At 47.7% G+C, this 14,341-nt stretch overlaps 1 protein-coding gene across 1 annotated transcript in view; it reads right to left on the bottom strand.

Moving 5' to 3' along the window:
• The window catches only part of LOC146798807 (potassium channel, subfamily K, member 16-like), a 174,491-nt gene that overhangs the window by 107,810 nt on the left and 52,340 nt on the right, over window positions 1-14,341 (bottom strand). The window lies entirely within an intron of this gene.

Below are 14,341 nucleotides of genomic sequence, written 5' to 3'. Positions count from 1 at the left end.
AGTACTTCACAAGCAAATGATAATGCTTTATATTTTTCAATGCATTTTGTCGGATATTTTGCACTTCCTCAGGTAAATAGTAATTATTTTTTTTGTTCAATAATACTCAGTGAAAGCTTGATAGAAAATACAAAAATGCTTAATTTTGACCCGGCTCACATAAAATAAGTAACATTTTTATTATGCTGCAAATGTCCAGACCAGTGTAGTTCCCATAAACTATCCAGATAGCTCCAACTCAAACATGTTGGTATACTAAGATACAGATACCATTGGTCAGCTGCTCATGCCACTGTGGCTCTTCATCTAAAATATTTCTATCTTCAAGAGGTACCGGAACCTTTCTTCTCTAACTAAAGTTGTTCTAGGGAAATGTAAAAAAACCTTTAAATCAATCCCATGGACAAAAGCTTTGTTCATGCTATGTGCCTACGACTACTCTCCAAAGACATAATGAATCTGGTGAGATTTGAAGACTGAAACACAAAACCACACACCCGCCAAATGATTGTAAAAAATCACCTCCTGCTAAAATCATAGCAACAAACAGACATGGATGTCCAGCCGCAAAGCGAAGGTTCTTAAAACATGCCTAAAACTGGGTCAGTCGAAACTGCAGTAAAAGAGGGACCTAATTGGAGAACTGTACAGGGAGAAGAGGGAGGAGGCGTTATGAGGTGTGGCCCAGCAACCAGAACTGTCTATTTTACAGAAGCGGCTCCTCCGCTAAGGCGGAGGAGCGTCGCCCTTATGCATTTTGAGCAGTGGATAAAGGAAAAATAAAATGATAGTAACACTTTGTTATTATCATTTTTTTTTCTGGTTTACAGAGCAGGGCCTAGCTGTGTCACAGCCAGCAGGGGGATGAGCGATGGGCACTTATGTGCGAATTACTATTTGGCTGGCCATCTTGGGCCAGCCAAACAGTCATGTGCACTTTGCATGTTACCCACCAGGTTGTAATACACAGCCTGGTGGCGAACATGTACATGCTCCCACTGTGCTTTCTGAGCACTGAACCACGGCTCTCAGACCAATCACAACGCTGAATTGCAGAGTTGTGTTTGGCTAGGGGAGCTTCTTTGTGCTTCCTGCTTCAAGCAGGAACAGAAGAGGATGACGCGAGGTGGCGGTCTGGCAGCAAGGTAAGTCATGTTTTAATTTATTTTTCTATCACCCTGTGGCCCCCGCCCCACCTGTGCTACTCGGTGGCATCTGCCACTGCTATTTGAGAACCGTAGAAGAGGCCTCCAACCCCGGTCTCGGCTCAACATTCTGTAATTCTGAGCAAACTATCTAACTTACTGATGCTAAATAAAGACTTATCTGATTCTCATGTAAAGCGCCCCTGGGTCAATTAACGCAGTAAGGACCATCACATACGAGAAACGGGCATCATTTCTAAAAATTATTTCTTGTCATGGATGCAACTGTCTTATTTCACTCACAATAAAGTGTCACTCATAAGGCTTGAAATGTCACACATGAACGCAGTACACACATTGGAATGTCAGACATAAGCAACTGAAGACTTGGCAGCTATGGGAGTAAAATTCCAACCCATTGTTCTTCTGCCCACCATGGTACTTCAGTTTGGACCCCTCCATATGCAAATCATTCTTGGCCCTGCTCCAATCGGAACAGTCCAGTCCAAACTTCCTGGCCATGTCCTGCCTGTACCGAAACACAAGGAACCCAAGATCTGTTTCATCCAGATTGGGGCTCATCAGTCAGGTGTGGCCTGGTTCTAGTGGTACAATGAGCCCTGAACTCACGTCTGGGCAGTCTAGTGCCAATAGCTAGACTTATTCCATTCCTCTCATTACCTTTTGTATGTTTGATGTGCCACTTTAAGTGACACGGGTATGGCCAGACGTAGATTCTATGCTCACTGTGTCGTTTCCACTCCCAGACGTCTACTACAAATGATCCATTTTAAAATGAATCCTAGCATTTCTTTTCATGAAAAGAATACTCCTGTCAGGCTCACCTGAGGTCTCTGCGGGGGCAGGAAGCAGGAGACAGATGACAATTCCCAACGTCCCTCCACCACTAGTCCGCCCAACAAGGTCAAAGCAGAACAAGTGAATGGGGGGGAAGAGGGGAGATAAAGGAAGGAGAAACAAGGCAGGTCCAGCGCACCTCCAGCACCTCGAGAGTCCCACTGAGATCCGAAAGAAGTCCTGCATACAAAAGGCTACGTTAGCAGACAGCAAGCTTAACAGACAGGGCAACTAGATGCGCAATACCAAGCTAAATGATTGTCCCCGTTATCTACCTGAACATCTCCCCTCTTCCACTGGTGTCCAAAAGGTGATAAAAACTTAAATGACAGATGTGAGGCTCCTAAACATAAGGAAATAAGAACAGTAAGTGTCTACACACCATGCAATATAATAGAATGTATAGAGTATAGAAACCAATCCTCTTACCCTCTCAAAGTAAATGTCGACATAAAATGTTGTGTGGCTTCAATAATCAGCATGGGTTGTTAATAGCACAACCAACGATATCCAATCATACCAAATTGTGTAGGTTGTTCACATCACAACCCTATCGCTTTCTAAGGTACCTATTTGCAGCTATTCATCATAACTAGCGGCATAGGTAGTGCGTGAAAGAAAAGACTATTCCTTCAATACCGTTCTATACATACAAGACAATACAACATGGATTACTATGCACAGAAGAAGTGGGGTGCGGCTTTGCTTAAAGTTGAAACATATAGGAAGATGCAGATGCCAGAGCGCCTTTGCAAAACGCCCCCATAGTGCCAGCCACGAGAGCCTGGGAAACACTAATTACCAAAGAGCCACTGACGTAAGCCCCTAAACAGCCAGCAGAAGGAGCTTCATGGAAGGGACCAAACCCTCTAATGGACGCTAGCGCGTTACCGCCCCAAATTGGTGAAGGTTCCCTGACTGCGGATGATCCAGACGCAGAGTGTCCCAGAGGGTTCTCGTTCTGACGGTGATTAAGCCAGGAACACCACTGATAACGATTCCCCCTCAAGGACCGAAGAGGGAAGACAGGACTCTAACGCGACGCTACTCCGCTGAAGAGCGAGACCCGGAAACGGAGGGCTGACCCGAAAGTGACTTCTTTCCTAAACAACTAGAACGCGAAGCACCCAAGGTTCCGACGCGACTCGTTTTATACAGGCGAGGGATTAACTCCGGAGACTGCCGCAACTGCGGCTTGGGCACAGGTATGACAACTCCTTTGTGTAATCTGGCACATCTTGAAGATACAGGGAATCCGTTTATCAAGCTGTTTCTTCTGGTACATTTTTGTGTTGAGTTTATGGACATTGTTCACAGTGTGCTCTTCTAAAAGAGGATTTTCTGTGTGTTTGAGGAAGAATGCACAGTGACTACCTGTATTTTACTTTATTGCTGTTGCTATATGTACTGTAGCTGTTATTTGTAATAGTGAAGCTTGCATTGCACGCCCATCTCATATCTCTGTTGTGTTTTAGTGTTAGTGAAGCTTCAAATAAAATATTTCCCAAACAAGAGCAACTATGTACACCAGAAATGGTAAAAGACTAAAGCCCAGATTTATCATACTTTCATACAGTAGAACTCAGTAATCTACCTTGCTGTGCTGCCCTGCGTCAAAAAGAAAGGGTAGGTATGAGCCATATTTAACATTATACAGTGCATTCCTATCCTTTCCCTGTGCTAGCGCATATTGTGCTGCCTTGCGCCAACGCAGGCACCCTTTCACCATGGTGCAAGTGTGCCTGCATTATGGGCAGGATTATTTTTGTGCAGGAAGGGACACCTCCCTGCACAAAACAGTCCTAAGCGGCCTTTTACTCTTTCTATGTGTGCTGCAGAATGCAGCACATATAGAAAGAGGAAAAACAGAGGAGAAATAAAGATATTTCTCCTTGTTATGCCTCGCCTGGGGAGATGTAGTATTTTAATGCATTCCCAGGTCTACCACTAATGGTAGATCTGGGAATGTTCCAAAATCCATTGGTGGATGAGTGGGAACACTCACGTTCCAACCATGTAATGCCTCCCCAGAGAAGAGTAACTTAAGGCAGCATTTTGCTCTGCCCTGCTTTACTTAATATTGATCAAGCCATGCAGGGTCACACAAGGGCACAACACTATGATCAATATGGGTCTTAATATTTGCAGAATGCTGCAACGGGGTCCCCATGTTTTTGTTAGTGTAAAGTAGCTAAATTCAGATCTTTGGTTGTTCGGGTCTTTGTCTCGTTTAGGAAATAATAGGGATTATGTTACAAAAATAATATCAGATGACAAAGAAGATCCTCATTATTACTCATAAAAAGTATAATTTAATCTTGAGTGAATAAAAGGTACATCAAAGGATCACGGTGGAAGGTCCACAGGTCCCAAGTACATTATGTTTCACTTGATTTTACACCCTACAGAGATCAGGCATGTCCATTGGGGTTTTGGGGGGTAGACGACCATGGAGAGGCCTGCTCTCCGGGAGCATTGGAGTAATAGTGCAGTCCAGCGACTGTATTTGGGCTTTAAGTATAGCCCAATATAAATTACGACCCTTTTGGTCACCAGTCACTATTTATCTTAGGTGACATGGTGGCTGGTTAGGAGAAAGATCATTTTGTTCATTTTTGTGCATAAAAGGCTTGGTTGCTGAGTTGAGGCACTGTTACCTGTAGTTATGGCTGAGGATAAGGTTGTGCTCTCCTTATGGCTGCTGGTGGAGGCAGGTCGCACTGACTTGCTGGTGGCGGGGGCAGCATCAGGAGGCCACCCAGTCCAATCTGCATTTGATGGTGTTGTGGCCGTGTTGCTCACATGTGCACCACCATCGTGCCGGGCTACAAGGGGGCCTAAAGAGCAGGTGAGCAAGAGGGGCCACTTCCGAGTGCGGCGAGCAGCCCCAAAAATGCAGGGAGTGGGCCATCGAGGCATAAGGTAGCCTGCATGGCCCGCATTGAGCATGTGTGGCGAGGGAGCACTTCAGGAGGAGGCCCCAGTGACTGCTGAGTCAGTTTGGCATGTGAAGAACGTGCATGCAGCCTCGGTGAAGAGGAGGAGGTGCAGAGGAGTCAGGCTGCCGGCCGCGTAGGCCTCGCAGCCTTAAAGAGGCACGCACCCGAGAGCAGCTGGATGGAGGGTCCAGACGAGATGGCATGTGCGAACTGGGAGGAGGGTAGGACAGGGGAGACAAATTTACAGAAGATAGCAGGTCACACAGATGAGTCCACCATTGAGCGGGTTGTGGTGGGGGCGTAGGTGCCCAGCCAACTGGATGAGCATTGAGAAGGAGAGAAAGAGAGGGAGGACACTGGAACCCTGTGTCACTGGAACAGGGTGGGTGGTTGGAGATGGCCCAAGCAGGAGTTAGGGCACAATGGGAGGAAAGGTATGGGGGCACGGGGTCAAGGCTGATAAGGGACTGCAAGGGTAGGGGCCAATGATTGGACAAGGGGCAGTGGCCCAGTGGCAGGGCAGCAGGCAGCCTCCAGAGGACCATCTTTGGTGCTGGAGGCAGTGGTCTTAGACTGTAGAGAGGGAGAGGCAAAGGACCAGCTGAAATAGTAGAGTAGCCAGCCAATGGGAGCAGAGCATAGTCGGCCGGTTAGCGTGTACGGCAAGGTGGGCCAGAGCTAAGGGGTAGAAGTGAAGTCAGGGTTGGGGAGAGCAGGCAGAGCACCACAGGGTGAGCAAGGCGCAAAAGGGAGGAATAGGTGGGGCAGTCAGCAGTCCGCTGCAAATGGTATTGGGTGACGAATATCGGGGCACTTCAGGATGCATGTATTTCAGGTACCAGCAAACCGAGCGTATATCTTTTCTTGGAGGTGGGGAAATCCTAAGTTGTGGCAGTCTCTGAAGAGCATAGTGCGGCTCTATTGTCCCGAGAAGAGAAAGCAAGGCCTGGTGCGGTCAGCTGGACGACGGTGTTGGACAGCACGATCACTGACATAAGAAGATACAGGGTGGCCTCGTTGGTACAACCAGTGGAAGGTTTCGACACAACCCCCGGTGACACAAGATACTGAATGTGGCATCCACCATCGGCGGAGCGGTTGGACGGGCATTTTGTGGCCCCTCATAGCAACAGAGAGCAGTGCAAAAGTGTAGGATATACAGTAAGACCTCAGAGGCAGGAAGTGGCAGTTGCCAGGGTAACAGGGGGTGCGGAAGCACTGGGAGAGACAGTGCTAGACTACAATGAAGAGAGTTTGGAAGAAGGTGATGTTTTGGATGACGAGGAGCCACAAGTGGCAGAGGCCAGTTGGTGGCAACAAGGGTCTGTTCAGGCAGGAGGGGGGTCTAACCAGGTTGTCAGTAGTGCTTTCCAGGTTAAAATGGATGGTTGGCAATGGTACAGATGGCAAGCGAGCCAGAGAGGAAATGGCATGTCCGAGAGCAGGCACCGATTTTGGCGCCAGGTAAGAACTTTGCGTATAAGGCCTCCAGAATGGTGTCTATTGATGTGGATGCGAGGGAGACCTCAGTGTGGGGAGACTAGGCTGAGGAGGAGCCACTATGTGATAGAAGCAGACATAGGCACAGAAGAAACAGTGCGTTGCCCAGAGGAGGGTCTGTACAGGAAGACAGTAAGCAAGGTACTACTAAGAAGGCTGTGGGCAAAAAGGGAGAGGAACAAAAGGAGGCCACAAGTAAAGAGAACGACAAGAGCGAGGACAAGGATGCTGCGGGAGAAAAGGCAGGAGGGAAGGCTAGAGAGCAAAGAACTAAAGATCAAGAAGCTGCCATACATGGGAGTGTCTAAGCCCCTTGGTGCACACCTCATGTCAGCCACCAAAGAGGAGATTTGTAAGGGCAAATATGTAGAGATGTTCAAGTTACTGCATAGGGATTGTTGGCTAAAAAGGGGTCAAAAGAAGTGGAATAAGAGTTAGCAAAGCGGCCCAAAGTGCCATTAACAATAGAAAACTGGACAGCCGCTTTCCTAATATAAGCTAGTGATTATTGTGAAAAGCACCCAGAGAGATAAGTGGCACTTTTCAAGTATATGGATGTAATATCGAAGGCCCAGAACAACTATGGGGGTTATGCAAGGGTCCAGTATGATGTTGAGTACAGGGCTTGCATGGCTCTGGAACCTGAGGCACAGTGGGGGAGTTAGATTCCGACTTCTGGCAGCATACCATGGCCCTCTCTAAATTCAGGAAGATGATTATTACTGCCAGTGGGTTGCTGATAGTCTACTGGCCCTTTCAGGAGTGCGCCAACCGAGGGGGGTTGGGGACACAAAGTAAGGAGCAGACAGGTTAGACAGGAGCCTGTTGGGACTTTACTAAGGAATCTGTGCACAAGGGAATATTGCAAGTTTCATCATTAATGCTCAAAACGTGCCCACAGACATGCCGTCATACATTGCTTCGGGACCGGGCGGCACATTGGCACACTGGTGGGGCAATGGCAACAGCCACAGGGGTCCAAGTGGGACAGCAATTATATTAGAGAGGCTCGAATTCTGGCTGGCACAGTATGACCAAAGGGAGGATAGCACTCTGTTAAAGGAACGTTTCCGCTGGGGGTTCAAATAGGGGGTATGAGATACAGAGGGAGCATCGGTGGGCAAACAATTTGAAGTCAGTGAGTGCCACAAACAAGTGGTGAGGGATGAAAGAGATACAGGAAGGCAGGGTGGCGGGCCCTTTTGGTGAATGACCCATAGCTGATTTAATCATGTCCCACATTGGAGTGATGCCTAAAAAAAGAGAAGGGGCAATTTTGGTTGATACAGCACCTCTCATGGCCAGAAGGCCATTAGGTCAATGACTTTGTCCCAGAAGACCAGGTTTCAGTGTCATACTCTTTGGTGGATGTAGCAATCAACTTTCCGCTTGCTGCCGGTACACCCAGAGGATTTCCAGTTGTTGGGCATTCAATTTGAGGACCAAACGTAGATAAGGTGCTTCCCATGGGGTGTTCTATATCGCTTTCCTTATTTGAGAGGTTCAGTGCTTTCATGCAGTGGCTTTTTACGTGGTGCACGGGACACGAATATGTCACTCACCCCATTGATGATTTCTTTTTTGTGGGAAACACAGGTTCCAAGGACAGCTAGTGGTAGCTGGTAAGTTTTCAGGAGTTCATAGGGGACCTAAGGGTGCCTTTGGTGCCAGAGAAGACAGTGGGATCAAATATGGTGCTGTCATTCCTTGGCATTGAAATTGATTCAGTGGCAATGGAAACCGCCTTTCAGGGGACAAGAAAATCACACAGCGCTTGCTGTTGGACACAATGTCGGCTGAAGTGACAGTCAAGGAGGTACAAGTGTTGCTTGGGCCTTTGAATTTTGCATGTAAGGTAGTGTGCACAGGGAGGACATTCCTCCCTGTGCACACTACCCTAGGCTCTCAGGCTTACCTTTGCTGCATCACCAAGTGCTGTTGTCAGCAGGGGTCAAGGAGGACCTGTGCATGTTTCGCTTTTTCCTGTATCTGTCAATGGGGCACTGCTGGTGGTGCTCGAGGAATTGGAATGAGATGCACAGATTATTTCTGATGCCAGAGAGGGGTGGGTTTGCTGTGTACTGGTTGGGGAAGTGGTGTTGGAAAGACTGCCCCATAGCATAGAAACAAGGGGCAAGGGGTCTTCCTGGAACTCTTCTCTTTGATGTTAGCAGTGACACTCTGGGGGAAGTTGCTAGCACATAAGAAAATAATGTTTTGGATGGACAACATGGCAGTGGTATGGGTGGTAAACCAGCAGTCAGTCAGGGATGCACATGTGTTAAAATTGCTGCCGATTTTTGTGTTACAGTTCTTGAAGTATGACATATTGTACTTAGTGAGACATGTTCCTGGGGTGGACATTGGCAGTGCGGATGCCTTATCACAGTGGAAGAGATTCTAATGTCTGGCCACAGAAGAGGACAGAGACAGGACATGGATGCTACAAGAGCTTTGGGCAGTAGGCAAAAGAGGATGCTGCAGTTGGTGGTTGGGTCAGTGGCGCTGTCTACAAGGAGAGCATATGCTCAAGCTTGGGCAGAGTTCCTGGACAATGGGGCATAGAAGTAGCAGGAGGGATAGGCCAGGACAGAGGATGTGGTGTGGTTCATGTTGTCTCTTATTGAGAAAGGTCAGTCTAAGATTTCAATATCGCAGAAACTGGCGGGTATAGCCTTCATGGAGAAATTGTTTTGGGGATACGTTCTATCGGCAGGAGAGTTGGGGGAAAAGGCTGCTGGGAGAGTGGGCCAGGGAGGTCGCATGTGAGAAGCTGAAGAGGAGGCTGCTATCCTCAGGTGCTTTTAGTGGGGCCATTGCCAGTCTGCCCCCGATCTGCGGTGGGGATCACGGAGCAGTGTTATTTTCCACTTTGATGATGGGGATGTTTTTTTAGTGCTTTCCAGGTGTCAGAGTTGCTGGGGGGACGGGGGATGCAAGGGAAATGCTGGGTGGAGGTGAGCCGGTTTGCAGCAGGTATCGAGGTCTGGATTTAAAGGTCCAAGATGGCCCAGAGGGGTCAGGGTAGAGCAGTTTTACTCTGGACTTACCCTGTAGAGAGGTTTTGCCCAGTGAAGTGGGGGGGCCACTCTATCTGGTCGGACCAGGTTGTTGGAGGGAAGTGTATTTCAGCATGAGGAGGGTAAGCCGGGGACAGCATTCCAGCTTTTGGCAGTTTTACGCAACGCGTTTGCATTTGCCAGAGTGGATCCAAAGGATTATGGGTCACACTCTTTTCGCATAGGGATGGCCACAAAGTCTGGCAAGCGAGAACATAATGAGACTGGGTAGGTGATCTTCCAACTGCTTTCGACACTATGTTCCGGGGAAAGAATGGGATTACTGAACTACTCCTGTTTTTTCACTTGCTGTTACTGTTTTCTAGGTTTGGTGCCAGGCCCGGAGGCTGCTGGATTGACGGTGTGGATTGGAGGTCACTTGTTTGTAAAATGGGCGGAAAAGCATGCAAGCCAGAGAAGCTACAGAGCCCATTTGGGTTATGACTCCAGCGGGTGTAAGCTCGGTGGCATTGAAAGTGGGGTATGTGGAGGAGAAAGATTTTGCCTTGTCTTAACAAAATGTGGGTAGGAGGGGAATGTACAGATGTTCTAGTCCTGCATGTGGGGGAGAATGATTTAGTGGTAAAAAAGGGTTTAGAGATGATGAGGTCGATGAAGGAGGACTTAAGGGGATTTCAGCGACAGTGGTTGGGATGCTGCATCTTTTTATTCCTAGGAGGATCTGGACTGGGGCATTAATTGCACTAGATAAGGCCAGATGGAAGATCAACAAAGAAATGCAGAATTGTTACAGAAAGCTTGAAATTGGCAGGATTGAGCATGCAGATTTGCAATATGACAGTGTAGCGTTTTTTAGGGGTAACAGTGTCCGTTTGTCGACTTATGCTATGGAGTTGTACCTCCTTCTGTTGAGAGAGGTGTTGGCAACTACATTGGATATTATTGGATATTCAATGGTAAGTGTCGGAGGGGGAGGCAGAAAAAGTCTACCGGGTGGAGACTTTTGCTGGGTGTTGGTTGGCCGAAAAGTTGACATGGATTAGCAATTCAGCAGCAATCCATGTGGAAAGGATATGGGTGGACAAGCTCACGCCTGAACGAAGTAGGAAGTTAGTTAGTTAGAGGTTAAAAGATGCAGTAAACCTGGATGGGAGATTGAAGGTCTCACGTGCAGAAGAACAGCACAGGAGGATGTAGAGACTTGCAGAATTGTGTTGTTGGGGGGGGGGACATTTAGGGTTGGGGTAGTTTAACATAGGTGAGGATTTGTGTATAGTGAGGTTTTAGTTTTGTAAGGCGAAAGGTCCAGGGTTGTTTATGCGATGCACGTCTGTTTCAATAAAACAGTCTTTTTCACACAAACCTGCATCAGTGGTCTGTGGTCCCTCTTCCCCAACGTACATCCATGTTGAAAATCCACCTTTTCGAAATTCAACTCTCATCGGCATTACCCTCTACGTAGTTCAGAGCACCTGTGTGTTGTGCTTCACAAAAATTAGTTGATTAATTGAACTCGTTGTGATATAGTTTTTAGGTCTCGGCTCGAAGGCTGCGCTTGCGCAGTCTCGCTCCGAGATTTAATGTTTAGGAGTGGGGCTTTAACCCGCCCCTTTTTTTTACCTCTTCTCCATTGGCTGGCCTCTAAAATACTGGTCAGCCATTGGAGAAGAGCATTGTCTCTCCAAACAAGCCCCGTCTTTTTCGGATTCGGGGGCGTGTTTTTTCGATTCTTTCTCTCCTCTGGAATGTAAACATTCCAGCCAATGGCAAGAGGAGAGAAAGAAAAACACGCCCCCGAATCCGAAAACGCCACTGCGTTTCTCCGAGGCATTTCTGCTTGACCTCGGAGAAAGGTGTGGAGAAGTGTGGCTCACTGGTTAGAGTAGGCAGACCTGGAAGCAGAGGTCAGCCTGGGACCAGGGTTCAATTCCCGGCTCGGCTGGGTCTTGAGTCCATAAAATTGTCCATGGACTCGACAATTCTCGCTCCAGTGCATACTCGATTCATGGGTTCACACTCTGCGACTCTGGGCAATAGCTTGCTTAATCTCCACAATGGCCCCTCGCAGCGGGATGCCTGGCTTTCACCTTGTGGATGCCCTGCTGGGTTATCTCACAGGGGAATACCAGGACGGGTTCCCTAAGCAAGCGCTTAGAGACCGGTTGGTGATTTGCGCTATATAAATATCTGCACATTTACATTTACATTTAATGGCGTCCTCTCCCCCTTGCATACAGTCACGTTAGGTGGATTATCTAATGTATGCAGCTGTCTATCAAATAATATAACGCTAATAAGCTTACATGGAGCTACCTGAAGTATGTGTTGACAGGACCTAAATATGAGCGAAACATAAAACGCCCCAACGCATATAACATTTAACTCTTAACTACTTTCAGTGTTTCTGTGTTCATTTCCAGCCTTGGGCATTCTGTCCCAGACACTAGGTGATTAGCTTTTTGACCTCCTGTATTTCTGCCCGGCACTGCTGTCGCAGATACCACATGACACAACTACCAACTCGCAGTGGAAGCACAGCTGCTAATGGCACCGAAGTGCTGCGTCTCCTTGTACTGTTTGGACACCATCCACATTGAAGCAGCTGTCCCGGGTAGCTGAAGCAGCTGGATTTGCAGTGTAACTGCCAGTGCACACTTGGTGTTCTTATCCAGTTCTAGAGTTTAACAAGATAACGTGAGAGGTCTCCTAAATTCTAGCCTCCGCGAGTAGGTTCACCTCCTCCAGCACTTTGTAGTGGCCACAGCTGAGGTGTTGGTACTTCTGGGAGGTGTAGACGGGACGTTGGGCTTTGTTTGCCTTCGCTTATTGCAGTTTGTAATTGTGAGTCCCGGTTGAACTGCACTGATTACCTCCACCAGGCTTTGTTACGGAACCTAGCTGTGTGAAGTTAACCTTTGTATGATGTACTTATACTATCTGTGTGGCACTACAACCCAACAAGAGTCCTGGAAGAGTTTTCAGTACTGTTTACGAAATTCTAGCTTGTATCCAAGCAGGCGCGCAACACCCATTGAACTCAAAGGGCTTCAGCCCCCCCCCCCCCCCCCCCCCCCCCCCCGTCGTGTGTGGCAGCCCGGGATGAGACAGCTTCCCGGGCAGACACAAAGCCGCGCCCGAGCACCTCACAGGTCTTTAAAAAGACCATTTGCATGTTAATGAGGCCTCGCTGTTGTTTCACCCCTTCTAAGAGCCCCTGCAGCTCCTCTCTGCCTAGATTCAGGCCCCCCACCCCCGAAATCAGCGCCACTCTGCCTACTGTTTAAAGATTCAGCCCCCCCCCCCCCGAAATCTTTGCTTAGCCCCCCCCCCCCCCGAAATTTGGCTCTAGTTGCGCCTCTGTATCCAAGGATAACTGGTTCAGTGTGCGGTCTGCGAAGATGAGTTTAATCATTGTATTGGCTACTAATTGTTCATATTTCTTATTGTGTGAAGTGGACTCTGCTTATCTGACAATGGATCTTGGTAGTGTGATCTGCTCACCACAAAGCCATGGCATATGTCAAAAGCCTTTGCCATTTACATGTTTTCACATGGGTAAATGGTTGACCTTTGCTGGCTTATTCTCCTGAGCGACATTGTAAACTAATGTCGTGGATTCCTTGCCTTGTTGCATGGTAGGCTTTTACCTAACTCCTTTCCCTTAGCCGTTTTAAATCCTATGTTGAAACAGTGCAGTGGTGCGAGGTTGAGGTGGCGGCCACGTGGATAACTATTTATGCTTCTTGTGGGAATAAGGGAGTCAAAAGTTTTGTCTAACATGTTTTTTTGGGTAGCGTGAATTACATAGAGGATCATTTTCTCAGGGGTACGGTATAAGGACATTTCAAGTCACTAAGGAGTGGACTGGCCCCATAGTTTGTGGCTGAATGCGTTTATAGAGGCTTTTAACTCCAAGGAGATTTGGATGTTTTAAATATGCAGCCTGGGCTATGATGCTATATATAATCTTGTTCCGGCCCCCCATTTGAATGTTGGCCTATTTGTGTGTGTTGTGTATTTTTTTGTGATGCTTATACAGCACGTCATACAGCACGTTTGCCAGTTCTAAGCAAAGGAAACATACTTTTTGTGCAGTTTAGTGGTACAGTTTTTACTGACCTTGGAAGATTGAAAGACTTGGCTGGCATTCCGAGATTTAATGTTAGGAGTGGTGGCGGCTTGCTCTTAGAGTGCATGCGCCTTTCCTTGTGGTCCAGGTGTGTGGTAATCTGTTGTGAATGGCGGTTCCTTGCTTTGTGTGTATGCCAAGACATTCACTATATGAAGCGATGCTGCCTCATATGAGGCAGTGCAGTGCCCCTTCATAAGTTGATGTCTGGTGTGTCCTCAGTGCGGTTTGTGTGGTTCCCCCGCCCATATTATTGAACTGGTGATCTGAACTGTTCCCCTGAGGAGTCTTTGTGGTAGTGTGGCATGGGGTATTCTGTAATATATGTATGAGAGGCTACCCTTGGCGGGGACTGGAGCTCTGCAGGAAGCCCAGACATCGGATTTGTGGCAGGGATTGGGGTCGGGCACGGCTGGAGGCATTCGCCAGCAGTGGTTCCCATGAATCTCATTCCTGACGGTCTGCGCTGCTGTACAAAGGTGAAAGGTCAGCAGACCACTGAGGGTATGCAACAGAGGGAACAGTGACTGATTAAGCTATTGACATTGTAAATAACAATGCCGTTTCTTTAAATGTTTTAAAAACAAAAACATAAACAAAAATAATGTCATGAGCAATGCCAATAGCTCTAACTTTAACAATGCCGAGACCATTGCATTGGAAATGCTTGTTACTCTAGCTTGAAAGCGCATCTGTCTGCATGACCTATTGTCACCAACTTGTTGGAATATACATCAAGTGAACTCTCCC

This window comes from Triturus cristatus, chromosome 9 (genome assembly GCF_964204655.1).
Source record: "Triturus cristatus chromosome 9, aTriCri1.1, whole genome shotgun sequence".
Classification (NCBI taxonomy): Eukaryota; Metazoa; Chordata; class Amphibia; order Caudata; family Salamandridae; genus Triturus; species Triturus cristatus.
This window is presented reverse-complemented; position numbering and strand designations above follow the sequence as displayed.